This window comes from Eumetopias jubatus, unplaced genomic scaffold (assembly GCF_037043125.1).
Source record: "Eumetopias jubatus isolate StellerSeaLion01/CBP00866 unplaced genomic scaffold, mEumJub1_p1.0 scaffold_2, whole genome shotgun sequence".
In the NCBI taxonomy this organism is placed as follows: Eukaryota; Metazoa; Chordata; class Mammalia; order Carnivora; family Otariidae; genus Eumetopias; species Eumetopias jubatus.
Window position 1 is genome coordinate 53407479 of NW_028274808.1, and position 26659 is coordinate 53434137.

Genomic DNA, 26659 nt, shown 5'->3' on the forward strand with positions numbered 1-26659 from the left:
TTAATAGTAAAACAAATTTATTAGATATGTCCAGTCAGCAATGGTGATCTTCTTGCTGGTCTTGCCATTCCTGGACCCAAAGCACTCCATGGCTTCCACAGTACTCATGCCCTCTTTCACCTTGCCAAGGACCATGTGCTTGCCATGCAACCACTCAGTCTTGGCCATGCAGATGAAACACTGGGAACCATTTGTTTTGGGTCCAGCATTTGCCATGGGCAAGATGCCAGGACCCATATGCTTCAGGGTGAAATTCTCATTATCAAATTTCTCCCTGTAAATGGACTTGCTGCCAGTGTCATTATGGCACGTGAAGTCACCGCTCTGGCACATAAATCCCAGAATAATCCTGTGAAAGCAGGGATCTTTATAAACAAATACTTTCTCCCTAGTGCTCATGAAAGTTCTCTGCTGTCTTTGGAAACTTGTTTGCAAACAGCTCAAAGGAGATGTGGCCTAAAGGCTTGCCATCCATGGCGATGTTGAAGAACACAGTGGGGTTGACCATGGCTGGGTGGCACAGGTGGCTCTAGAGCAGCTGTCTGCAAAGCCTGTGTTTTCATTTTCATTTATCTCTAGGTAGTTTTTGATTTTCTTTGAATTTTTCATTGACCCATTGGTTGTTTAGTGGTATGTTTGTTTCCGTGTATATGTATGTTTGTTCCAGTTTTATTGTAATTGATTCCTAGTTTTATATCATTGTGGTTGGAAAAGATGCATGATATGATTTCAATCTTCTTAACTTTATTGAGACTTGTTTTGTGGCCTCATATGTGATCTATCCTGGAGAATGTTCCATGTGCATCCATTCTTAAGAAGAATGTGTGTCCTGCTGATTTGGGTTTGAATGTTCTATGTATATGTTTACTAGTTCCATTTGGTCTAATGTATCATTTAAGACCAATATTTCCGTATTAATTTTTTGTCTGGGCGATTTATCCATTGATGTAGGTGGGGTGTTAAAGTCCCCTGCTACTATTGTATTACAGTTAATTTCTCCCTTTGTGTCTTTTAATATTTGTTTTGTATGTTTAAGTGCTCCTCTGTATGTAATGACTTTCTTTGTCCTGTTACACTTTGTTTTAAAGTCTCTTTTGCACAATGTTTATAGCAGCATTATCTTCAATAGCCAGATTATGGAAACAGCCCAAGTGTCCATCAACTGATGAATGGATAAAGAAGATGTGGTATATATAGACCATAGAATATTACTCAGTCATAAAAAAGAATGAAAGCTAGCCACTTGCAAAACATGGATGGAGCTAAAGAGTATATTGCTAAGTGAAATAAGTCAGAGAAAGACGAGTACCATATGATTTCACTCATGTGGAATTTAAGAAACAAAATTGATGAACATATGGGAGAGGGGAAAAGAGAGGGAAACAAACCAAGAAACAGACTCAACCTTAGAGAACAAACTGATGATTACCAGAGGGGAAGTGGCGGGGGGGGGAATGAGTCAAATAGGTGATGGGGATTAAAGAGTGCACTTGTTGTGATAAGCACTAGGTTTTGTATGGAAGTGTTGAAACACTATACTGTACACATGAAACTAATATTACACGGTATGTTAACTAACTGGAATTTAAATAAAGATTTAAAAAACAAAAAGATATGATTTATTTATTATTTATTTATGTATTTATATTTTTAAAATATTTTATTTATTTATTTGAGAGAGAGAGAGAGAGAAACAGCATGAGAGGGGAGAAGATCAGAGGGAGAAGCAGGATCCCCACTGAGCCGGGAGCCTGATGTGGGACTCCATCCCAGGACTCCGGGATCATGACCTGAGCCGAAGGCAGTCGCTTAACCAACTGAGCCACCCAGGCGCACCAAAAGATATGATTTAAACAAAAGATTTATTTAACTAACTAACTAGGAAAAAAAGTCTATTTTGTCTGATATAAGTGTTGCTACCCCAGCTTTCTTTCCATTACCATTTGCATGAAATATCTTTTTTTTTAAAGATTTTATTTATTTATTTGAGAGACACAGACAGAGATAGCAAGGGAGCATGAGTGGGGAGGAGAGGGAGAAGCAGGCTCCCACCAAGCAGGGAGCCCAACATGGGACTTGATACCATGATCTTGAGATCATGACTTGCGCTGAAGGCAGACACTTAACCCACTGAGCCACCCAGGCATCGCTGCATGAAATATCTTTTTCTACCTTTTCACTTTCAGTGTGTGTGTGTCTTCAGGTTTGAAGTGAATCTCTTGTAGGCAGCATGTAAATGGATCTTGGTTTTTTTTTTTTTTTTAATTCATTCAGTTACCCTATGTTTTTTGATTGGAGCATTTAGTCCGTTTACATTTTTTTATTTTTTTAAATATTTTTTATTGTTATGTTAATCACCGTACATTACATCATTAGTTTTTGATGTAGTGTTCCATGATTCATTGTTTGTGCATAACACCCAGTGCTCCACGCAGAATGTGCCCTCTTTAATACCCATCACCAGGCTAACCCATCCCCCACCCCCAAAGTAATTATTGATAGGTATGTACTTATTGTCATTTTGTTGATTGCTTTTGTGGTTCTCTGTTCTTTTCTTCTCTTGTTCTCTTCCCTTATAATTTGATGAGTTTCTTTAGTGTTATGTTTGGATTCCATTCTCATTACTTTTTGTGTATCTATTATAAGTTTTTTGTTTGTGTTTACTAGGAGGTTCATGTAACAACCTATGTATACAGCAGTCTATTTTAAATTGGTGGTCGTTTAAATTTGAATGCATTCTAAGAGCTCTACATTCTCCCCTCTCCATGTTTTATATTTTTGATATCTTTTAAGTCTTTTTATTTTGTGTATCCCTTAACTAATATTGCAGTTATACTTGATTTTATAATTTTTGTCTTTTAACAACTTCACACTAACTTTATAAGTGATTGATCCATTACCTTTACTATATGTTTGCCTTTACCATTGAGATTTTTTTCTTTCATCTATTTTCTTATTTCTGGTAATGGTCTTTTCTTTTTCACTTAAAGAAGTCCCTTTAGTATTTTTTATGCAACCTTCCTATTGTGGTGGGGCCGTGACTGCTGGGGGATGTACTGATTTGTGGGACTACTCCTGTGCCTGGCTGGCTGCATGGTTCATCCATGACTCCTAAGGCCATGCTGTTGGATGGGAGTAGCCCACCAGCCAGGCTGGCTATGAAAGCCCAGTTGTGACTACTGTGGGTGCACTGGTAGCTGAAGATATTGTCTTGTCAACTATAGTTCTGACCAAGGTGCACGTTGTGCATGGCTGTCAATGGGACAGGCCACCTGGTGTTAATAGCCTAAAGGGAGGATTTTAAAATGTTGCCTGCCAGCTCCAGGATCAGCAGAGCAGAACAAGATAACAAAATGGCTGCTACCAGCGTCTCAGTCTCAGGGAGAGCCCTGTCTGCCTACTCCCTCTCCAGCAGGTACTCCAAGATTAGTCAGTTGGGTCTCCATCACCTATCAATCTGGTGTTTTTGTGCTGGTTTCCAGGTTGAGTGTGTTTGTGAATGAGTCCTTAAGAGTGGGTTTTCCTTTCCCTTCAGTTCTATAGTTTTCCTGGAGATATTCCCTGTTGGTTTTCAAATCCATGTGTTTTGGGGGCTTTTCTCTCCTATGCAGGATCTGAGGGTTGTGGAGCATCTTTTATCTCTCTGGGTGCTTGCTGTCCCTTGTTGTAGAGGCTTCGTTGATTCAGTTTCTAGGTCCCCTTCAGAGGGAATTATTCCATTTGTAGTTGTGGATTTGTTGGGTCTACGAGAGGAGGTGAGCTCAGGATTTTCCTACGCCACCATCTTGAACGTTGTCCTCATTCGTTGACTTAACTCTGGAATTTGTTGGTATCTTTCGTGGCAAGCTCATTTTGGTTGTGTATTTTTTCCCTTATATCATTAAGCTATTTGAGTTTTCTTGTAGCCCACTGAGTTTCTTTTTTTCAAACCAGCTGTTTTTGTTTTTTTTTTTGTTTAAAATTCCCAGTTTTATTGAAACACAACTTATATCCATCATTGTATAAGTTTAAGGGGTACAGCATAATGGTTTTACTTACATATATTGTGAGATGATTACAATAAGTTTAGTTAGCATCCATCATCTCATATAGATACAATAAAAAGAGAAAACAAAGAAAGAAAAAAAATTTTTTTTCCTTTTGATGAGACTCTTAGGGTTTTCTCTCTTAACTTTCCTGTATATAATACAGCAGCATTAACCATAGTCATGTGTACATTACATCCCTTGTACTTATTTATCTTGTAACTGCAAGTTTTTATCTTTTGACCCCCTTCCTCCATTCCCTTTCCTCCTACTCCCCTGCTTCTGGTAACCACAAATCATATATTTTTCTGAGTTTGGTGTGTTTTTTGCTTGCTCGTTTGTTTTAGATTTCACATATAAGTGAGATCATATAGTATTTGCCTTTCTCTCTCTATTTCACTTAGCATAATGCCCTCAAAGTTCATCCATGTTGTTGCAAATGGCAGGATTTCCTTGTGTTTTTTTTTAATTTAAATTTTATTTTTTTAAGATTTATTTATTTGAAAGAGAGAGAGAGAGCATGAGCAGGAGGAGGGACAGGGGGAGAAAGAGACAGAATCCTCAAGGAGACTCCTGCCTCAGAATTTGATCCCAGGATCTTGAGATCATGACCTGAGCAAAAATCAAGAGTTGGCTGCCTAACCAACTGAGCCACCCATGCGCCCCTTTTGTGTGTGTGTGTGTGTGTGTGTGTGTGTGTGTGTGATGGCTAAATAATGTTGCATTGTATATATTTGTACCACAACTTCTTTATCCATTCATCTGTTGATGGACACCTGGGTTGTTTTCATGTCTATGTCTATTGCAAATAATGCTGCTATGAACATGAGGGTGCAGATATCTTTCTGAATTAGTGTTTTCTCAAAGCAGCTATTTTAAATTCTTTATCATCTAGATCACAATATTCCATGGTTTTGAACCCAGTTGTTGGGAATTATTATTTTCTTTTTGGTGATGGCATATTTCCTTGATTTCCTTATGCCAATGAATGTGGCACTATTCATTGTTGTTGCTTTATCTGGGGTTGCTGAGGATTTGTGCGGGTAGAACTGCTCCACTCTCTCTCCCTCTTGTGGCAGAATTCTAGATTCTTTATGTTTTCTCACATTCTTACAACTTACTAGGCTCGCTGCTGGAAACTTCTTTTTGTTTTCCAGAGGGTGGCACTAAAGCATCAGTTTGTAGTTTTTCTCTTGCTGACCCTGGTCTGTTTTTCTGAGAGCGTTCTAGTTACCAGACCTGCTCACCGCGGAATGTGGGAGCAAGTCTGAGGGTCTGGGGTGGGAGCGGGGCTGGGGTGGGGTGTTGGTTTAACACTGTGGAGGGGGGTGTTGGGGGTGCCCTTGTGGGGTGATCCTCCGGTGGGTTACTCCCAAAGGCTTGTGTGCAGACTTCCTGCTGAAGTCCTGAAGCAGTGAGCAGGGGCTGCATCCCTTTAATGCCCTTTGAAATTCTTATTTGCTTCCTTTTTTTCCTCCTCCCTCGCAGACTTGGAGGTCATGCCTCAGTACTCTGAATGCTGCTGGAGAGAAACAAGACTTCTCTGGCCGTGACTGACACAGCTGGGAAGACAAGCGCGGTTATTGGAAAATTATTATTTTCTTTTGGTGATGACATGTTTCCTTGATCTTTCATGTTTCTTGTAGTTTTGTATTACTGTCTTTACATTTGAAGCAACAGACACCTACTGAAATCTTTGCTAGTTACCTTTGGATGAGGTGTTCTGTTTGATGGTGTTATTACTAACTGAGGCTTTCTCTTTGTATCCACACACCTGCTCCACTCTTTTTGCTCTCTCCTTTGGCAGAATTCTTAAGCTTTTATGTCTTCTCTGGTTCTTGCAACTCACCATGTTGGCAACTGGAAACCTCTCTTGTTGTTGTTGTACAGAAGGTGGTGGTAGAGCTCAAATGTATGGCTTCTTCCTTTCCCACGGACCATGGCCTGTTTTGTGAGCACACACCTTATCCATACTTTTGTGTTTTATTCGTGCGTGGAGGAAAAGTGTACACCGAATAGGAAAATGCACATGCTTTTCTAAAGAACGGGGCCAGTTAAAGAATTATTGGAAAAGAAGAAAAAAAAAACATAGGTAGGATTAAGGCACATAGTTTTCCTAATTACTTCAAAATTAGTTGCAATAAATACCTAAGGAATGTCACAAACAAAGCAGTGACCTTGAAATTATATGTGATTCCCATCAAAGTTTTGAAATGTCACTGTGTTTAATTCTAGGAACTACGTGACCAAAGCATCTTCTACAGCCATTGTTTCCTCTTTTTAAGAAACAGTGCAATTACTAAACTGAACCTACAGTGAAGATCAAGGTTCCTCACAGGGATCAAGCCCCAAGCACGGAGACACCTTGATGGTGAGATGCTAGGGATTCCCTGGCTGCTGCCCCAGCTGGCTTATGCCAAATACGCCTTCAGCGACTTAAAGAGGTTTCCTTGTATCTCTAGCTGTTTAGGATTTTGTTAAAGGAGCATATGTTGCATTCTATCAGTTGCAATTTCAGTATCTAGTGTGATTATCAGAGGTTGCTCTCCTTTAATCTGTTGACACTCATTCCTTAGTAGTTTTCCCAATAAATTGCAGTCGTCTTGCATTTCGAGGACAAAACCTTTCTTGGTCACAATACGTTAGGCTTTCGGTACAGTGTGTGGGTCTCACTTTGCTAATGTTTATTTAGGAGTTTTGCACATATACCATTTTAACCACTTCTTTCTTCTTCGTGTGCTATCCTTTGGGTTTTTTTTTTTCCTTCTTTTTAATTGGGTTAAAGTACACATAACTTAGATTTCCCATCTTAACCATTTTTAAGTGTACAGTTCGTGGTATTAAATACATTCACATTGTTGCACAACCATCATGCCATCTGAGCCGCTCTTTTCTCTTGTGAAGTTGAAATAAAGCTGAAACTCTGTACCTTTTCTCCCCTTTCTCCACCCCTGGCAATCACCACTGTACTTTTTGTCTTTATGATTTTGACAACTCTAAGTACTCATATAATGTTGGTATATAAGATATCTCCATCTCCCTGTTGACACTGTGTGAAAAGCATTTTGTTCTTCATTTGACTCATTCAGCATAACGAGATGGCATTGCTAATAAAATATTATGTTCATCCTCCAATAAATTCTGTATACATGAATCAGCAATCAACCTTAATCTGAAAAAAAATATGTTCCACAAAATATAAACACTATACACTAAGCTCAGTTCAGTTTTGGTTATGTTTTCTCTTCCAAAATGAGGATACATTTACTTAAATCTAAATAACTAATGCTCAATATTTACTTTCCTAAGTGTTTAACTTTCTTTAAATGTGACAAAAATATGAGATTTAGGGAGATTGAAATTTTAACTACTTTTATATCCTACATTATTTAACTTGAGTTTTTACCTAATACTCTTCTTGTATTATAAATGTTTTAAAAACATTTTTCCATATGGATGCTTCTATTTAATCTTACTCTCTCTGTCTAACAAGGGTTTGGGACTTGCCAGTATGTTTGTAGAAGATACCGTTAGCTATTTAACAAGCTGACATTGGATTCTGCTTGGCGCTCATAATTAAACTGTATATCCAAGCCTCCAGTGCAGGTAGATGAGGCCATGCTGCTGAATTCTAGCCAGATAGTGTGAGCAGAAGTGGTGGGTATCCCTTCCAGGCCTGGCCAGAAGGAAGTTCTATGTATATTCCTCCATGTTCTTTCTCTCTTCTTATTGAACGGGGTGAAAATGACATCTGTTACATTGAAAACCACATATTGGAGATGGCAAAGTCACTGTTAGCTGGGTTCTGGAGTGACCACCTGGAGGTAGACTCAGCCTGCTAGAAACACCTTTCCTAGACTGTGCATGTCAAGAGATTCTGTGCATGTGAGAGATTCTGCAGCATATTTGCTACTTTTTATTATAACTAGTGTTATCAATTTTTTAAAAAAGATTTTATTTATTTATTTGAAAGAGAGAGAAAACAAGCAGTGGAGAGGAGCAGAGGGAGGGAGAGAGAGAGAGAAACTGACTTCCTGATGAGCAGGAAGCCCCATGTGGGGCTCGATTCCGGGACCGAATATCATGACCTGAGCTGAGGGCTTACTGAGCTGCTCAGGCGCCCCTAGTGTTACCAATTAATACCGGGATTCCTTATTTGAGGCAAGACAAAAGGAGAAAATAAAATAGGGTGGGGATAATAGATTAAGAATGCGGCAAACAAAACAAAACAAACCCCACACTATTATAACCTCTATACTTACTTGGAGAGGCATACAGATTTGGATCTAAGACAAAGGAGACTAATTCTGATTAATAAGCAAATCACAATATAAGAACACAAATGCGAGCAATTTCACAAGACAAAGTATGATAATGTAGGGATTTCTCCTGCCATTCAACCTAAAGTGGTAATTATGTAAAAGTGTTTCCCACAACCTTTGGGTCAATATTCTTATAGTGTTTCAAAGACTGTTTTAATAATCCCCAATATATGTTGATATCATTACATGGGAGCTCCATTTTTTTTTTAAAGATTTTATTTATTTGTTTGACAGACCGTGAGAGAGCACAAGCAGGGGGAGCAGCAGAGGGAGGGGGAGGAGCAGGTTCTCCACTGAGTAGGGAGTCCAATGAGGGGCTCGATCTCTTGACCCTGGGATCATGACCTGAGCCACCCAGGTGCCCATACACTGGAGCTCCTTTTAGTAAAAATAATTTGGATGGGGTAAAAATGAAATAGTTTAAATCCACATCTCTCCACTGATCTAGAATGATAGAAGAGCAGGTACAATATTATCTAGTCCAGTGGGCTAGTCTCTGAAAACTAGTTCCTGTAGCTCTTTGAATGCCGGTTGAATTCACAAGCATATGTCATTCTGATGTGTCAGTAGGCTTAGTATTCTTTTACGACAGCTGAGAATCCCAGCAATCCTGGGTGCCATATCAGCAGGTCTTCCCTCCTCTGCTCAGAAGAATGTCAAAAGAAGAACACATTTTATGTTTTAAGATTTTTTTTAAAAAAGTGCAACTCTCTCCTCATTTATTGAGCATCTATGTTTGATCCACACTGGACCCAGCTTTGATCTTAACAACAGTTTTTCTTGTTCAGAATTTATAATCTAGATCAGATGTTATGGGGCCTCTTAAGAGAGGACTCTGTACCAGATTGTTAAGACAGGAAAAGCTTCCTGAAGGAGGCTACAACTCAAGTTGAGTCCTGAAAAGAACCCCAAAAAAGGTAATTTCAGGCAGACAGAAAAGCACGAGAAAAGGCGTGGGCAGGAAAGAAATAAGGCCTGTCACCTCTTTAGGGAACTGTAAATGTCTCCTTAGAGCCCAAGGGTTAAGTAAGAGGTGGGTTGAAGTGGTGACAGAGGTAAGAAAGGAATCAGATTATCAAGGACCAAATATACTATTCTCCACCGTTGATTTCATCTAGATGGGGAGCCACTGAAGATTTTCAACAGGACAGAGCTATGAAATTTGTATTTGAGAAAGAGCAATTTGAAGAGTGTGGAAGACAGGAAGGCCAGTAGCTGGGAGATCAAGTGGTAGTGGTGATAATAATAGTGAACGTTTATTAGACTGGAAGCAGTTATGTATTATTTCATTCTATCTTGCAACAAACCTTTGAGATCGGTGATATTAGCTCATGTTTATCTTACAAATGAGGAAAGTGAACCCTGGGAAAGTCACACTGCTAACAAGGGGCACTGTGGGTATTTGGACTCAAAGCCTTTCACCAAAGTCCACACTGTCTACTGAGCATTGGAGCCAATCCTTCAAATAGGTCCCATTAACTCAACTTCAAAATGTATCTCACAACCAGCTACTTCATATGCCCTCCAAGCTGTCACTCTGGCCCAGCCCCTGTTCTTGTTAGCCTGAATCATCACAGGGGCCTCCTCATTGGGCTTCCTTACTGTCACCCGTCTCTGTATTGTCCATTGTCACAGAACTTTCAAGTCTTAAACTATGTCAGTCTCCTGCTTACTGTCCCAATGGCTTCCCATCTCAAGGCCACAAGTGAGCTGGCCTCCATCTACCTTTACATTTGTGTTGCCTGGGCTTCATTCTGAAGTACGAACAAAGCAAGTTTACTTTCTACCCATAGCTTTTCCACTGGCTGTTTCCTCTTTCAGGAATGCTCCTTCCCCTTGTCTTTCTCCTACAGGTTTCCTGTCATCCTTGAACCCTGTGCTCGAACAACCGTGCTTTCTTGACTAATTTCCTACATGACACTCTCTCTAGGAGGGATGGAGATGTGCGTGTATTTATATATGTGAAGAGGCACCTTACTTTTACAACTTCTCAGTTTACACTTTCTTACCTTATATGGTATTTTATTCTTCCTTAGGACTGGTCATTTTTTTTTAAAGATTTTATTTATTTATTTGAGAGAGAAAGAGAGAGAGTACAAGCAGGGGGAGTGGCAGGAAGAGGGAGAGGGAGAAGCAGACTCCCCACTCAGCAGAGAGCCTGATGCAGGGCTCAGACCCAGGACCCTGAGATCATGAGCTGAGCTGAAAGCAGACGCTTAACCCACTGAGCCACCCAGGCACCCCAGGACTGGTCATTTCTGATTTCATCTGCTGTTTTTGAATTTTTTGTAAATTCAATCTCTGAATATAGCTTCAGAGTCTCACAGCACGGTTTCCTTCATGTACTGATCACCATAATTCCTCCACTTTGATAACGAAGCTGAAGCTAAAAGAAATGAAGTGAACTGGCCCATCAGTGAGTAGCAGGACTAGATTTTAACCCATTTCCAGTGTTTTTCCCATAGACCTGGATATGCTTTTCCTGAAGTCCATGGTTGTTGGTAAACAGTTTAGTATGGGACAAGTTATGTGTTAACTTCAAGCTCAGGTACTGATATTTATGTTTATGAGCACTAGTCCAAATAATTTTTTAAAAACAATTTTATATTTTTCCATTTTTTTCCCTTAAAACTGTCAAGGTAAGCAAGAGGTCAAATTACCCTGATTTTATAGGTGAAGGAGACACAAAAAGGTAGGTGACTGTCTGAAATGGCAGTCTTGTGTTCCAGGGGTAATACTTTTTCCATTAAATTGCTCTCTAGTTAACTAAATAATAATATTTAATTAAACTATTGGCATGCAAAGGACCCGTGATCAAATTAACAGTGAAGAGTAGAGTAACTACATTTTCCAATGAGTTAGGGTTTGTTGTAAGGGCTTTCATAGAGAAATCACATTTTATGGGACCCCTCTGTCTAAAAATAACAAGGTCTAGAATTAATATGGTACAATGACAGAATTACAAAAGACATGGCTAAAGAAAAACCTGGATCAATGAAAGACTGAAAATTTGAGCATAGCAGTATTTGTAGAGCACGTAATACATTTATAGAACTTAGTATTTGAGGATGGGAGTAGAAAGACAGGTGTTTTTAAAAAATTGGCGTAGATAAATTTTCAAATGTCAGAGACATAGATATTAGTAAAAATAATAATTGGAATATATCTAGTCTTCAAAATGAATGTTAAGGAGGCCACCACGACCTTCCATAATGATGCAATCCTGGGATAGATTGAGTATAGGTGTGACCATCAGCTCCTCATCCCTAAGATCAAGGCAAAAGTTTTAAGCATTTATCCAATAATTCAGTGTAAACTAATCCTTTTTATTTTTATATTCTGAAAGAATTTTTTACCCTAACAAATGATTACACTTAGGAAACTGTACCTGCCTTACTAGTCTGCTTTATCCACTTTCCCTTGGGGTTGATTTTGCTTTACAGAAAAGAACCATTAAAATTTCTTTCCTATGGAAGTGTTGAATCACTATATGTATACCTGAAGCTAATATCACACTGTAATTAGCTGGAATTAAAATAAAGATTTAAATAGATAGCCAAGCATTATATGCAGATACAGAAAGGCCTATATCAAGTAACAAATGAAAAATATAACTCCAAATCATGTGTGCACACTAACAGTAAGTGCATCTGTATATCCTATACCATATGATGCTAGAGAGTTAACAGTTGGTGATGCCAAAGAGTGGTTTCCGAGGAGCTTACTTAATCAGCCCTTTAGAGGGCTCTAGAAACCCTCATTTTTAACAGTAGCCCCTGAGGATTTCAGGTTTTGATTAAAAGTGTAGTTTGGGGAAGCTCTTTTAACCTCCTTTGTGTGTCAGATTACACACCCAGTAATTGAACAAAAAAATAAGTTCTTATTGTTCAAGTAGTTGAACAGAAGTAATTTTCTCATAAAAACTATTAATAGACACCTAAATGCAATGTGGTTGAAATATGAAATCATGTGTATTTGGTATTTGGTATTTGATATTTGTATTTTATTTCATAAAGGTAAGTGTCCTGATGAAAATCCATACAACAATGAGAAGCAAAACAGCAAACCCAAATACAAACAAAGGCATTTCTCTGAATTCTGTGTTTTGTTGAGTGTCAAAAGCCACCAACCTTTTAATTCTTTTCTTGTACATTATTCTGTATGCACAATCTCTGCATCTGACTGGGTTCCTGGATTTTATGTCATTTTCTGTGAGACATTTCCCACAGATAAGTGTCATTGGCTGCTGCTTTGTGGGTTGAATGTCCTTCTGAGTGTCCATTATTCGTCTCCAGGTAGCAGGGAGACAGTACCCACGCTGCACTTACAGATTCTGGCTCGTCATGGTGTCGCCAAGATATTCTGTTTTTACCAGTCTTGCAAAATTACCTTCCCATCACATTTCTCATATAAATACAAATCTAGGTATTTTCACTGTGACATTTGTCATATTCATGCAATTTCACACAGTAAAGACAACAAAGGTAAATCAGTTATTTCAATATGATATTAAAAACCCAGTGAAATTCTCTGGGTTTGTTTATGTTTCTTACAGTCTTGTTCTAAATAACGGATAGAAAAACACTGTTATTTAAATGACCTTTACATGTTGAAAAATCCCAGGACTTTTGGACATGGAGGTAATGAAAAAAAGCCTACATCAGATACTCCTCCACAGAGAGTTTATAATAAGCAAATTATGTAGCAGCATATAGTTCAAAGCAGACAGAACATATCCTTTTCTTTTTTATGTCGACTGGTTAGTTGCTAAGGAAACTGGTTTAACATTATTTATTTATTTTCCCCTTTATCTAACCTATTGTGATGTTCTGCAGTAAGTTATCAGTGTCAATTCATTGTGTTTCCCTTTTATAGCCACACAACTTCAGTCAACTCAGATCAGTTATTTGTGTACTTGGTTAGAGTATACCTAAGTTGAGTAAACATTCGCATTGTGACAATTTCTGTTTTTTTTTTTCTCTTGATGCTGAACAGTTTTGATTGCTTTGAAAGGGCACACAGCTCAAGCTGTCTTCATTTCGGCTATGTCAAAATCATCACTGTCAGAGTCATCAGTGTATTTTATGTGTTGGAATGTTTTGTTTGCAGATTTGGTGTTATTTGGAACACAGACTTGAAGTTCTAATTCCGTTGAAAACAATGTGCTGTGAGTGTCCAAACCCCAAAAAGACAAAATGTGACTTGGAGTCTGGCCACATGCTGAAACCATAGCATTCACATATTTATCGCTGATATCAAACATTCAAAACATGGACTTTGATACAAGATTTAGAATGAATGAAATTCAAAATATGATGTTTAATCTTATTAAATAGTTAAAAATTTCTTCTTTAGGGCACCTGGGTGGCTCAGTTGGTTAAGCGACTGCCTTCGGCTCAGGTCATGATCCTGGAGTTCCGGGATCGAGTCCCGCATCAGGCTCCCTGCTCAGCAGGGAGTCTGCTTCTCCCTCTGACCCTTCCCCCTCTCATGTGCTCTCTCTCTCTCATTTTCTCTCTCATATAAAATAAAATCTTAAAAAAAAATTTCTTCTTTAAATTCAGAGTGATGGCCTCCAGCTAAGATGGTAACTTGTAATGTTTGAAATTGCCATTTGACACATATCACATTTATATAATCCAATCTTTTTTCACAGGAAATAGAATATTAAGCATGAGTTTTAGCTGTCAGAGAAAATTTCACTATGATAACTTATATCTCTAGAAGTAAAGAGAGATGTGGGAATAAGAAGTCAAGAATAGCTTCATGACTTCCAATTCTAAAAGTGTGACAAAATGAATTTAAAAATAACCTTTACGTTTTTTAAATGTGTTGATATGTTATTTGAAGAAAGTGCATGCAGTGAGGTTAGCTAAACCCATCAGAGGCAAAATTTGCCTTTCCTGCATCTACATGTAGAATTGGTTGACCTAATAGCCTCATGTTAGTTAAAGTAGGAGATGGACTTTCATTTCCCTGATAGGCATCAATGCTCCTATAAGATAAGTCACTTGTATAATATTATGATTTTTAAAAATGAATACACTTATTCTATAAAAATCAAATGAATTTATGAAGGATAAAGAGTCATTTAATGATAGTCAGAGGGAAGTCCTCTTTTATCATACTTGAAGAAAATGCTGACTGTTGAGTTTGGGTTTGAAGTTCTTTTTTGGGGAGGGGTGAAGTTCTTTATTGAAGTTTATATGACGATGTGATTTTGGGGGCTGGGGGTGTTTGGAAGGCTTTTCTTATTGTTTATACCAGTATAAGGTTTCAGAAATTCTTGGAATCACAGTAAGCACTATTTTACAATACGTTTCTTATTCTTTTGTTGTACATAAGGAAGAAAGACCTCAATGTGAGTTTCATTTCATATTTATCTGTAAAGACTATAATCATGTTTTCTGTATAAATAGTTCTGTTTTGTTAATTAAATATAACACCAACTTGAAAAAAATTATGGAGGCTGTTAATGTTCATATATGTGTATCAAATTCTAATTAGTATATAATGGCCCAAAATGTGGTTAAAAAGGAGCTAAAGATAAGTTAGTTATTCTTTTTTTAATTTTTTATTGTTATGTTAATCACCATACATTACATCATTAGTTTTTGATGTAGTGTTCCATGATTCATTGTTTGTGCAAAACACCCAGTGCTCCACACAGAATGTGCCCTCTTTAATACCCATCACCAGGCTAACCCATCCCCCCACCTCCGTCCCCTCTAGAACCCTCAGTTTTTTTTTCAGAGTCCATTGTCTCTCATGGTTCGTCTCCCCCTCCGACTTACCCCCTTCATTCTTCCCCTCCTGCTATCTTCTTCTTTTTTTTTTCTTAACATATATTGCATTATTTCAGAAGTACAGATCTGTGATTCAACAGTCTTGCACAATTCACAGTGCTCACCATAGCACATACCCTCCCCAATGTCTATCACCCAGCCACCCCATCCCTCCCACCCCCCACCATTCCAGCAACCCTCAGTTTGTTTCCTGAGATTAAGAATTCCTCATATCCGTGAGGTCATATGATACATGTCTTTCTCTGATTGACTTATTTCACTCAGCATAACACCCTCCAGTTCCATCCGTGTCATTGCAAATGGCAAGGTCTCATTCCTTTTGATGGCTGCATAATATTCCATTGTGTATATATACCACCTCTTCTTTATCCGTTCATCTGTCGATGCACATCTTGGCTCTTTCCACAGTTTGGCTATTGTGGACATCGCTGCTATAAATATCGGGGTGCACGTACCCCTTCGGATCCCTACATTTGTATCTTTGGGGTAAATACCCAGTAGTGCAATTGCTGGATCATATGGCAGCTCTATTTTCAACTGTTTGAGGAACCTCCATACTGTTTTCCAGAGTGTTTGCACCAGCTTGCATTCCCACCAACAGTGTAGGAGGGTTCTCCTTTCTCCGCATCCCCGCCAACATCTGTCATTTCCTGACTTGTTAATTTTAGCCATTGTGACTGGTGTGAGGTGGTATCTCATTGAGGTTTTGATTTAGATTTCCCTGATGCCGAGCGATGTTGAGCACTTTTTCATGGGTCTGTTGGCCATTTGGATGTCTTCTTTGGAAAAATGTCTGTTCATGTCTTCTGCCCATTTCTTGATTGGATTATTTGTTCTTTGGGTGCTGAGTTTGTTAAGTTCTTTATAGATTTTGGATACTAGCCCTTTATCTGATATGTCATTTGCAAATATTTTCTCCCATTCTGTAGGTTCTCTTTTGGTTTTGTGGACTGTTTCTTTTGCTGTGCAAAAGCTTTTTATCTTGATGAAATCCCAATCGTTCATTTTTGCCCTTGCTTCCCTTGCCTTTGGCAATGTTTCTAGGAAGAAGTTGCTGTGGCTGAGGTCGAAGAGGTTGCTGCCTGTGTTCTCCTTTAGGATTTTGATGGACTCCTGTCTCACGTTTAGGTCTTTCAACCATTTGGAGTCTTCTTTTGTGGGTGGTGTAAGGAAATGGTCCAGTTTCATTCTTCTGCATGTGGCTGTCCAATTTTCCCAACACCATTTGTTGAAGAGACTGTCTTTTTCCATTGGACATTCTTTCCTGCTTTGTCAAAGATGAGTTGACCATAGAGTTGAGGGTCCATTTCTGGGCTCTCTATTCTGTTCCACTGATCTATGTGTCTGTTTTTGTGCCAGGACCATACTGTCTTGACGATGACAGCTTTGTAATAGAGCTGGAAGTCCGGAATTGTGATGCCGCCAGCTTTGCTTTTGTTTTTCAATATTCCTCTGGCTATTCGGGGTCTCTTCTGGTTCCATACAAATTTTAGGATTATTTGTTCCATTTCTTTGAAAAAAGTGGATGGTATTTTGATGGGGATTGCTTTGAATGTGTAGATTGCTCTAGGTAGCATTGACTTCTTCACAATGTTTGTTCTCCCACTCCATGAGCATGGAACGTTTTTCCATTTCTTTGTGTCTTCCTCAATTTCTTTCATGAGCATTTTATAGTTTCCTGAGTACAGATCCTTTGCCTCTTTGGTTAAATTTATTCCTAGGTGTCTTATGGTTTTGGGTGCAATTGTAAATGGGATCGACTCCATGATTTGTCTCTCTTCTGTCTTGTTGTTGGTGTATAGGAATGCCACTGATTTCTGTGCATTGATTTTATATCCTGCTACTGTACTGAATTCCTGTATGAGTTCTAGCAGTTTTGGGGTGGAGTCTTTTGGGTTTTCCACATACAGTATCATATCATCTGCAAAGAGTGAGAGTTTGACTTCCTCTTTGCCGATTTGGATGCCTTTGATTTCTTTTTGTTGTCTGATTGCTGTGGCTAGGACTTCTACAACTATGTTGAATAGCAGTGGTGAGAGTGGACATCCCTGCCGCATTCCTGACCTTAGGGGTAAAGCTCTCAGCTTTTCCCCATTGAGAATGATATTCGCTGTAGGTTTTTCATAGATGGCTTTTATGATATTGAGGTTTGTACTCTCTATCCCTATACTCTGAAGAGTTTTGATCAAGAAAGGATGCTGTCCTTTGTCAAATGTTTTTTCTGCATCTATTGAGAGGATCATATGATTCTTGTCCTTTCTTTTGTTAATATATTGTATCACATAGATTGATTTGCGGATGTTGAACCAACCTTGCAGCCCAGGGATAAATCCCACTTGGTTATGGTGAATAATCCTTTTAATGTACTGCTGGATCCTATTGGCTAGTATTTTGGTGAGAATTTTTGCATCCAAGTTCATCAAGGATATTGGTCTGTAATTCTCCTTTTTGATGGGATCTTTGTCTGGTTTTGGGATCAAGGTAATGGTGGCCTCATAAAATGGGTTTGGAAGTTTTCCTTCCATTTCTATTTTTTGGAACAGTTTCATGAGAATAGGTATTAATTCTTTAAATGCTTGGTAGAATTCCCCTGGGAAGCCATCTGGCCCTGGGCTTTTGTTTGTTGGGAGTTTTTTTTTTTTTAAAGATTTTATTTATTTATTTGAGAGAGAGAATGAAATAGAGAGAGAGAGAGCGTGAGAGGGGGGAGGGTCCGAGGGAGAAGCAGACTCACTGCTGAGCAGGGAGCCTGATGCAGGACTCGATCCCGGGACTCCAGGATCATGACCTGAGCTGAAGGCAGTCGCTTAACCAACTGAGCCACCCAGGCGCCCCTGTTGGGAGATTTTTGATGACTGCTTCAATTTCCTTAGTGGTTATCGGTCTGTTCAGGTTTTCTATTTCTTCCTAGTTCAATTTTGGTAGGTGAAACATCTCTAGGAATGCACCCATTTCTTCCAGATTATCTAATTTGCTGGCATAGAGTTGCTCATCATATGTTCTTATAATTGTTTGTATTTCTTTGGTGTTGGTTGTGATCTCTCCTCTTTCATTCATGATTTTGTTGATTTGGGTCCTTTCTCTTTTCTTTTTGATAAGTCTGGCCAGCGGTTTATCAATCTTGTTAATTCTTTCAAAGAACCAGTTCCTAGTTTCGTTGATCTGTTCTACTGTGCTTTTGGTTTCTATTTCATTGGTTTCTGCTCTGATCTTTATGATTTCTCTTCTCCTGATGGGTTTAGGTTTTATTTGCTGTTTTTTCTCTAGCTCCTTTAGGTGTAGGGTTAGGTTGTGTATTTGAGATCTTTCTTGTTTCTTGAGAAAGGCTTGTATTGCTATATACTTTCCTCTCAGGACTACCTTTGCTGTATCCCAAAGATTTTGAACAGTTGTGTTTTCATTTTCATTGGTTTCCATGAATTTTTTTAATTCTTCTTTAATTTCCTGCTTGACCCATTCATTCTTTAGTAGGATGCTCTTTAGCCTCCATGTATTTGAGTTCTTTCCAACTTTCCTCTTGTGATTGAGTTCTAGTTTCAGAGCACTGTGGTCTGAAAATATGCAGGGAATAATCCCAGTCTTTTGGTACCACTTGAGACCTGATTTGTGACCTAGGATGTGATCTATTCTGGAGAATGTTCCATGGACACTAGAGAAGAATGTGTATTCCGTTGCTTTGGGATGGAATGTTCTGAATATGTCTGTGAAGTCCATTTGGTCCAGTGTTTCATTTAAAGTCTATTTCCTTGTTGATCTTTTGCTTAGATGATCTGTCCATTTCAGTCAGGGGGGTGTTAAAGTCCCCCACTATTATTGTATTGTTGTCAATGTGTTTCTTTGCTTTTGTTATTAATTGGCTTATATAATTAGCTGCTCCCATGTTAGGGGCGTAGATATTTACAATTGTTAAATCTTGTTGGATAGACCCTTTAAGTAGGATATAGTGTCCTTTTTCATCTCTTATTACAGTCTTTGTTTTAAAATCTAATTTGTCTGAAATAAGGATTGCCACCCCAGCTTTCTTTTGGTGTCCATTTGCATGGTAAATGGCTTTCCACCCCCTCACTTTCAATCTGGGGGTGTCTTTGGGTCTAAAATGAGCCTCTTGCAGACAGCATATTGATGGGTCTTGTTTTTTAATCCAATCTGATAGCCTGTGTCTTTTGATTGGGGCATTGAGCCCATTTACATTCAGGGTAACTATTGAAAGATAGGAATTTAGTGCCATTGTATTGCCTATAAGGTGACTGTGACTGTATATTGTCTGTGTTCCTTTCTGATCTATGCTGCTTTTAGGGTCTCTCTTTGCTTAGAGGACCCCTTTCAATATTTCTTTCAGGGCTGGCGTTGTGTTTGCAATTTCCTTTAGTTTTTGTTTGTCCTGGAAGCTTTTTATCTCTCCTTCAATTTTCAATGACAGCCTTGCTGGATATATTATTCTTGGCTGCATATTTTTCTCGTTTAGTGCTCTGAAGATATCATGCCAGTCCTTTCTGGCCTGCCAGGTCTCTGTGGATAGGTCTGTTGCCAACCTAATGTTTCTACCATTGTAGGTTACATATCTCTTCTCCCGAGCTGCTTTCAGGATTTTCTCTTTGTCTCTGAGACTCGTAAGTTTTACTATTAGATGCAGGGGTGTTGACCTATTTTTATTGATTTTGAGAGGGGTTCTCTGTGCCTCCTGGATTTTGATGCCTGTTTCCTTCCCCACATTAGGGGAGTTCTCTGCTATAATTTGCTCCAATATACCTTCTGCCCCTCTCTCTCTTTCTTCTTCTTCTGGGATCCCAATTATTCTAATGTTGTTTCGTCTTATCGTATCGCTTATCTCTCGAATTCTGCCCTTGTGATCCTGTAGTTGTTTATCTCTCTTTTTCTCAGCCTCTTTATTTTCCATCATTTGGTCTTCTATATCACTGATTCTCTCTTCTGCCTCATTTATCCTAGCAGTTAGTGCCCCCATTTTTGATTGCACCTCATTAATAGCCTTTTTGATTTCGACTTGGTTAGATTTTAGTTGTTTTGTTCTCCAGAAAGGGTTTCTCTAATAACTTCCATGCTTTTTTCAAGCCCAGCTAATATCTTTAAAGTCATGATTCTCAACTCTAGGTCTGACATCGTACTAATGTCCGTATTGAGTAGGTCCCTGGCAGACGGTACTACCTCTTGTTCTTTTGCTGAGGTGATTTTTTTCGTCTTGTCATTTTGTCCAGAGAATAGATGAATGGGAGAACAAAATGCTATCAGGTTAACAACGTCCTCAGCAAATATACTCTATACAAATCAGAAAAGACCTGAAACCAGGGGAAAAGAAAGGGAAAGAAAGAAAAAAGAAAGAGAAAAAAAGAAAAAGATAAAGATAAAAACAAACAAAAACAGAACAAAACAAAAAAAACCAGGATATGATCAAATATGATCAGACTAGTGTATAGATCAGTGCCACACACTAGATTTTGGGCGTATTTTGGTCTGTTAGAAGAAAGTGCTTCCTAATATTTTAAAGGAAGAAAGACTTATATATGTACAAAATAAGGGTTGATACAATGAAGGGATGGAAGATTACTGTAAAGATGAAAATTATAAAAGATTTTATAAAAGGAATTGATAAGATAAGAAGTTGTTTGAAAAAAGAAAGAAGAAGTTAAAAAAACAAAGAAGAAAAGAAAAAAAAAAGGGAGAGAATGTGATCAGGCAGGAGATTAGAACAAAGCCATACACTAGTGATTTAGGGTATATTTTGATCTGTTAGAAGAAACTGTATCTCAAAATTTTAAAGAGTGAACAACTTATATATAGATGCCAAAAATAAGGGTAACTACTATGAAGGGATAAAATATGACTCTAAAAAATGAAAAATAAAAAAATTAAAAAAAAAGAGATTGATAAGATGTTGGTTGAAAAAAGGAAAAAGAAAAATTCAAAAAAAGAAAAAAACAGTTAAAAAAATCAACTTCGAAAAACTAATGAATCATGGTAAAAAAGCCATGAATTCTATGTGCAGTATTCCCCTAGCGCTGGAGTTCTCCCATTCTCCTTGATCAGTAACCTTGGTCTTGGCTTGCTGGCTGTTCATGCTGATCTTCTGGGGGAGGGGCCTGTTGCCGTGGTTCCCAAATGTCTTTGCCAGAGGCGGAATTGCCCCGCCCTTGTCGGTCCGGGCTAAGTAATCTGCTCGGGTTTGCTCTCCCTGGTGCTTTTGTTCCCTCCAAGCTCTCAGTATAGCTTTGGAGGACCAGAGTACAAATGGTGGCCTCCCAATCTCCGCCTGGAGGAGCTGAGAACTCAGGCCCCGCTCCTCAGTGTACCCCCCAAGAGAAGCAGTCAATCCCGTGTCCCCGGTCTCCGGCCGTACTCCATGCTCACCCCGCCTGTGACCGAGCGTTTGTATCTCTGGCACCCCACCCCCTGTGGAATCTACAAACCCAGCAGATCCCTGCGGTGCGCTCTCGAGCGGCTCCTCCTGGGGGAGCAAGGGGAGTCTTCCCGGCTCTGCCGCTTGTTGGGTCTCTGCTGGAGGAGCAGTGGCCCGACTGGGCCGCGGATCACAGTTTATGGCAACCCCGACCTGAGAGCCCGCACCTCGGCTCCGTCTCTGCAGCCGGCTTCCCCGCTCAGATACCTGGGAGCTCTGCCGCACTCAGGCACCCCCGGTCTTTCTGTGACCCCCGAGGGTCCTGAGACCACACTGTCCAGCGAGGGACATTCCCGCTTAGCCACTGGAATGACATCCCTCAGCGGAGCCAACTTCTAAAAGTTCCGATTGTGTGCTCTGCGGCTCTATCACTTACCAGAAGCGGCTGACGGAGGCCCCCTCCCCCACTGTCTCTCCTCTGGAATATCGCCTCCTATTCACTTCTCCGCACTTCCTACCTTCCAGTAAATGGTCGCTTCTCTGTTCAGAGAGTTGTTGCTATTCTTTTCTTTGATCTCCTGTTGAGTTCGTAGGTGTTCAGAATGGTGTGATCCCTATTCAGCTGAATTCCTGAGACCAGACGAAACCCAGGTCTCCTACTCCTCCACCATCTTGCTCGATAAGTTAGTTATTCTTAATAATAATGTAGTAGAGCAATTCATTTATCACTGAGCTTCTTGGAATCTAAAGCAGAACAGTAAGTAAATGTTAATCTATACTACTTCTTTTTTTCAAACAATCTATACATCATTTTTCCATATTTCATGAGCTACTGGTAAACCCCGTGAACGGTAAATGCATTTTACCAACCCAGAGTTTAAACATTAAGTGAAAAGCTTAAAGGTAGTACAGCATGCACCAGAGCTGTCTAAAGCGGAGGTCTTGCTGGATAGAAAAAAAGCACACAGAAATTTCAGCCTGACTCAAGAGTTTCAGCAAAAATATGTTAAAAAATACACTTTACAGACATCTCCCATTTTTCTCTAACTGGTGAAAAATGGAACAGGAAATTCAGAGTGAGATCATTTTACCCTTCTTTTAAGGTTAAAAAAAAGTTATTGTTAGTTGTGGGGTATCCCAAACTCCAGCCATTATTTTTTCAGATTCCAGAATTGCCACTAGCTGTGCATGAGAAAAAAAGAAAGAAAGAAAGACAGAAAGAAAAAAACTAACAAATTTATCAAAGGAGTCAACAGGATAAAGGAGATAGGGGTAAGAGAAAGAGATATTTTGGAAAAGACCGCTATAGAAAAGAAACAAACAACACAGACTTACTTGACACCTATTTTAAATTCTTATGAACATCAAATACAGTATAAATTCTGAAAGCTGCTATAACTTAAAAGACAAGAAATCTGGAAAATTTTAAGGGAAAATCTTACAGAAATAATAATTCCATAGTAGTTTAATCAGAAAAAATGATAACCGACATTACAGAAATGTAGATACTTTGTGGATAATGTTGTAATATTAAGGGCAGTGACAAAGATGTACCTGTAGGTCCCTTGTGTGATAGGAAACAGATTCACTAAGGTCACACAAATAATCCTAAGGGTAATCTTATTCTCAAAGTATATGTGAAAAGGAAGTCAGTCTTCTCAGGAAAAGAATAGACAGAAAGCAGTCCTAATGAATGAAAGAAGAACCTCAGTGCAAGCGGACTTTACAAAAATTAGGATGTAATTTTGTTATCTGGTCAACAAAATTTAATTTGTACTTACTATATGTATTTGGGTTCTCCAGAGAAACAGAACCAATAGGGTTTGTGTGTGTGTGTGTGTGTGTGTGTGTGTGTGTGTGTGTGTTTAATTTTTCCAGGACCATTTGTTGAAAAGTCTGTCCTTTCCCCACTGGATTGCTTTTATTCTTTTGTCAAGTTAGTTGACTCTCTTTATGTAGTTTTATTACTGGGCTCTCTCTTCTGCTCCATTCATTTGTCTGTTCTTTTACAAATACCACACTATTTTGATCACTGTAGCATTATAGTAAATCTTGAAGTCACGTAGTGTAAGTTCTCAGACTTTGCTATTCTGAAATATTGCATTGGTTATTTTAGGTCCTTTGCCATTCTGTATAAACTATAGAATCCATTTGTTGATATTCAGAAAACAACTTACTGGCATTTTGTGGCATCTATAGATCAAGTTGAGGAGAACTGACATCTTAACAATATTGAGTCTTCCTCTCCATGAACATAGAATATCTCTCCTTTTTTCTTTGCAAGTCATCTTTGTTGTGTTTTTAATTTCAAATTCCAATGGTTCATTGCTGGTATATAGGAAAACAATTAACTTTAGTATATTAATCTTGTATTCTGCAACCTTACTGAAACTGCTTATTAGTTCCAGAATTGGCCTTCTTACTTTTTATCCATTTTGGAACCATTTTAAATTACTATACAAATGTTAACTGATATTCCTATTATTTTAAAATAAGGATTAAAAAATCTGTCATGTTGACCTTCCAGATTTGTAATCAGTATAACAGGAGACCATATTAAATTAGATATTTGTTTAATATATACATTTTATAAGGCACTATATGAAGTATTGTTCAAGAAAGTGAAAACACATGGATCAATTTAAAGTGTTTTCAGTCCAGTGGAAAAGAAAATCATACTGTTTTAGTTATCTGTCAGTGCATAACAATCCACCTGAAATCTTAGGAATTTAGAACATAACTTATTATTTTGCATGATTTTGTGAGTTGAGTAGGTCATTCTTTTGTCCATGTGGTTAGGAAACTGGTGAATGGGTTGGGCTAAAATGTTGAAGGAGAACTCTCTCATGTGTTTGGGTCTTGGTGATGACCATATGTGGAGCATTTCATTTTTTTTCTAAGTGATCCCTTTCTACATCTAGTGTACAATCTTCCAGGGTTTTTTGACATGGGCCCTCTTTAAGCAGGATAGTCTTAGAAATTCTTTTAGTATAACAACTTCTTGAATTCTAAGAGGAAGTTTCCCAAGGAGATAAGGGCCAAGTCTCTACTTGTATCACATCTGCTAATGTCCCATTTTACAAACTGTAATGTTGCCAAGTCCAGGGTCATTGTAGGAGAATATGAATATAACATAAGACATGAAGACTATGAATACTAAGGGCAGCATTCATTGGACTGTCAATGTAATGTTAACCATATACCTGCAATGACAATAAAAAGGGAGAGTAGAATATTGTTTTCCAGTGGGATTAAAAAGTCAGGAGTGATAATTTCTAAGTGAGGAATAATGTGGGCTAGTGATGAACATGAGATTTGAGATTGATAAGATTTCAAATTATAGGGGCACCTGGGTGGGTCAGTTGTTAAGCGTCTGCCTTTGGCTCAGGTCATGATCCCAGGGTCCTGGGGCGCTCCCTGCTCCGCGGGAAGCCTGCTTCTCCCTCTCCCACTCCCCCTGCTTGTGTTCCCTCTCTTGCTGTGTCTCTCTCTGTCAAATAAATAAATAAAAACATAAAAAAAGATTTCAAATTATAGGCTTGATAAACAGTTTTCCAAGTGTCAATAACATTTCTTTTTTTATTTTTATATTTAAATTTAATTAATTAACATAGAGTGTATTATTAGTTTCAGAGGTAGAGTTCAGTGATTCATCAGTCTTGTATGAAACCTAGTGCACATTACATCACCTGCCCTCCTTAATGTCCATCACCAAGTCACCCCATTCCCCTCAGCCCCTCCCCTCCAACAACCCTCAGTTTGTTTCCTGTGATTAAGAGTCTCTTATGGTTTGTCTCCCTTTCTGATTTTGTCTTGTTTTATTTTCCCCTCCCTTCCCTTTGATCCTCTGTTTGTGTCCAAGAGTCGATAACATTTTAAGTGGAAAAAGCATTCAGAGAAAGCATGAAAATCTAGCTCTGCTAATGGATTTGCAAGCAATCTGATTTAAATGCAGTATAAAAGTTGAGAAAGAACAGTAAAAGTTAAGATTTGGATGTAGATTGAGGCCAGATGACTGAGAACCATGAGTGTGATCTTGAGTTTGAATTTTATTGTATAATATTTTTGGGCAGAAGAGAAACAGGATCAGACTTATGAATTAAGAAGACGATTCTAACAGCAGAGTATGATAGTTAACTGAATGGTGTTAATTGGCTGTGGTGGAGTTGGAGGAAGAAATGAGTCAGGGGGTGCCTGGGTGGCTCAGTTGGTTAAGCGACTGCCTTCGGCTCGGGTCATGATCCTTGAGTCCCAGGATCGAGTCCCACATCAGGCTCCCTGCTCAGCGGGGAGTCTGCTTCTCCCTCCGACCCTCTTCCCTCTCGTGCTTTCTATCTCATTCTCTCTCTCTCTCTCTCAAATAAATAAATAAAATCTTTAAAAAAAAAAAAGAAATGAGTCAGAATTTATTGAGAAGAAGTAAGAACTATTACATACTACCTATGTTGTATCCATACCTGATGAAAAATTGGCAGATCTGGTCTGGGAAAAGTAAAATGCAACATATTCAGGGAGGCATGGATTTGGAAAGAAGGGAAGTCATGATAGATGGATATCCAATTCCAACTGGGACTCCTAAGTACTTCTTCAACATAGTTTAGGAATAGTTTCTCTTAATTTGCTTCTAGTGTGATCACATGGATAAATGGAAGCTTATACCCAGGGCTTAATGAGAAAGAAATGACTTTAACATTTTTTTTTTCAGATAAAATAAGGAGGGACAAGGGACATCTTACGGTGCACTATATCCACGTGGGGGAAAAAAGACCCCATAAATGTGGAGTTCTTTTTCCTTTAGTGTGATACAGAGACCCTAGAAGGAGAAATTAAATTTGTAGGGCAAATATCTGAGATTATTTTTCCCTAAGAAATAGGAGGGTGGGGGAGGAAGGAAAGATGGCAGAAGAGTAGGGGACCCTATTTCAACTGGTCCCCAGAATGAGCTGGATATCTACCAGACCACTCTGAGCACCCACGAAACCAGCCTGAGATGTAAGAAGATCTGGATCTCTACAAACAGAATATCGCAGACGGTTGGTTTTGAGGTACTAAGCAGGGAGCTGTGATTCCACGGCCAGATATTGGAGGATAAACAGCAGTGGAAGGGTGCCTGGCCGTGGGGATCCTACACCGCCAGTGAGAGACAGCCTCGCG

General features: G+C 38.9%; 2 pseudogenes; both read right to left on the reverse strand.

The window, feature by feature from the left end:
- Nucleotides 1-348, reverse strand: LOC114217447 (peptidyl-prolyl cis-trans isomerase A pseudogene; annotated as a pseudogene).
- Nucleotides 349-12350: 12002 nt separating this feature from the next.
- On the reverse strand, nt 12351-12629 carry LOC114217448 (DNA-directed RNA polymerases I, II, and III subunit RPABC4 pseudogene; annotated as a pseudogene).
- Between the last annotated feature and the right edge of the window lie 14030 nt (nt 12630-26659).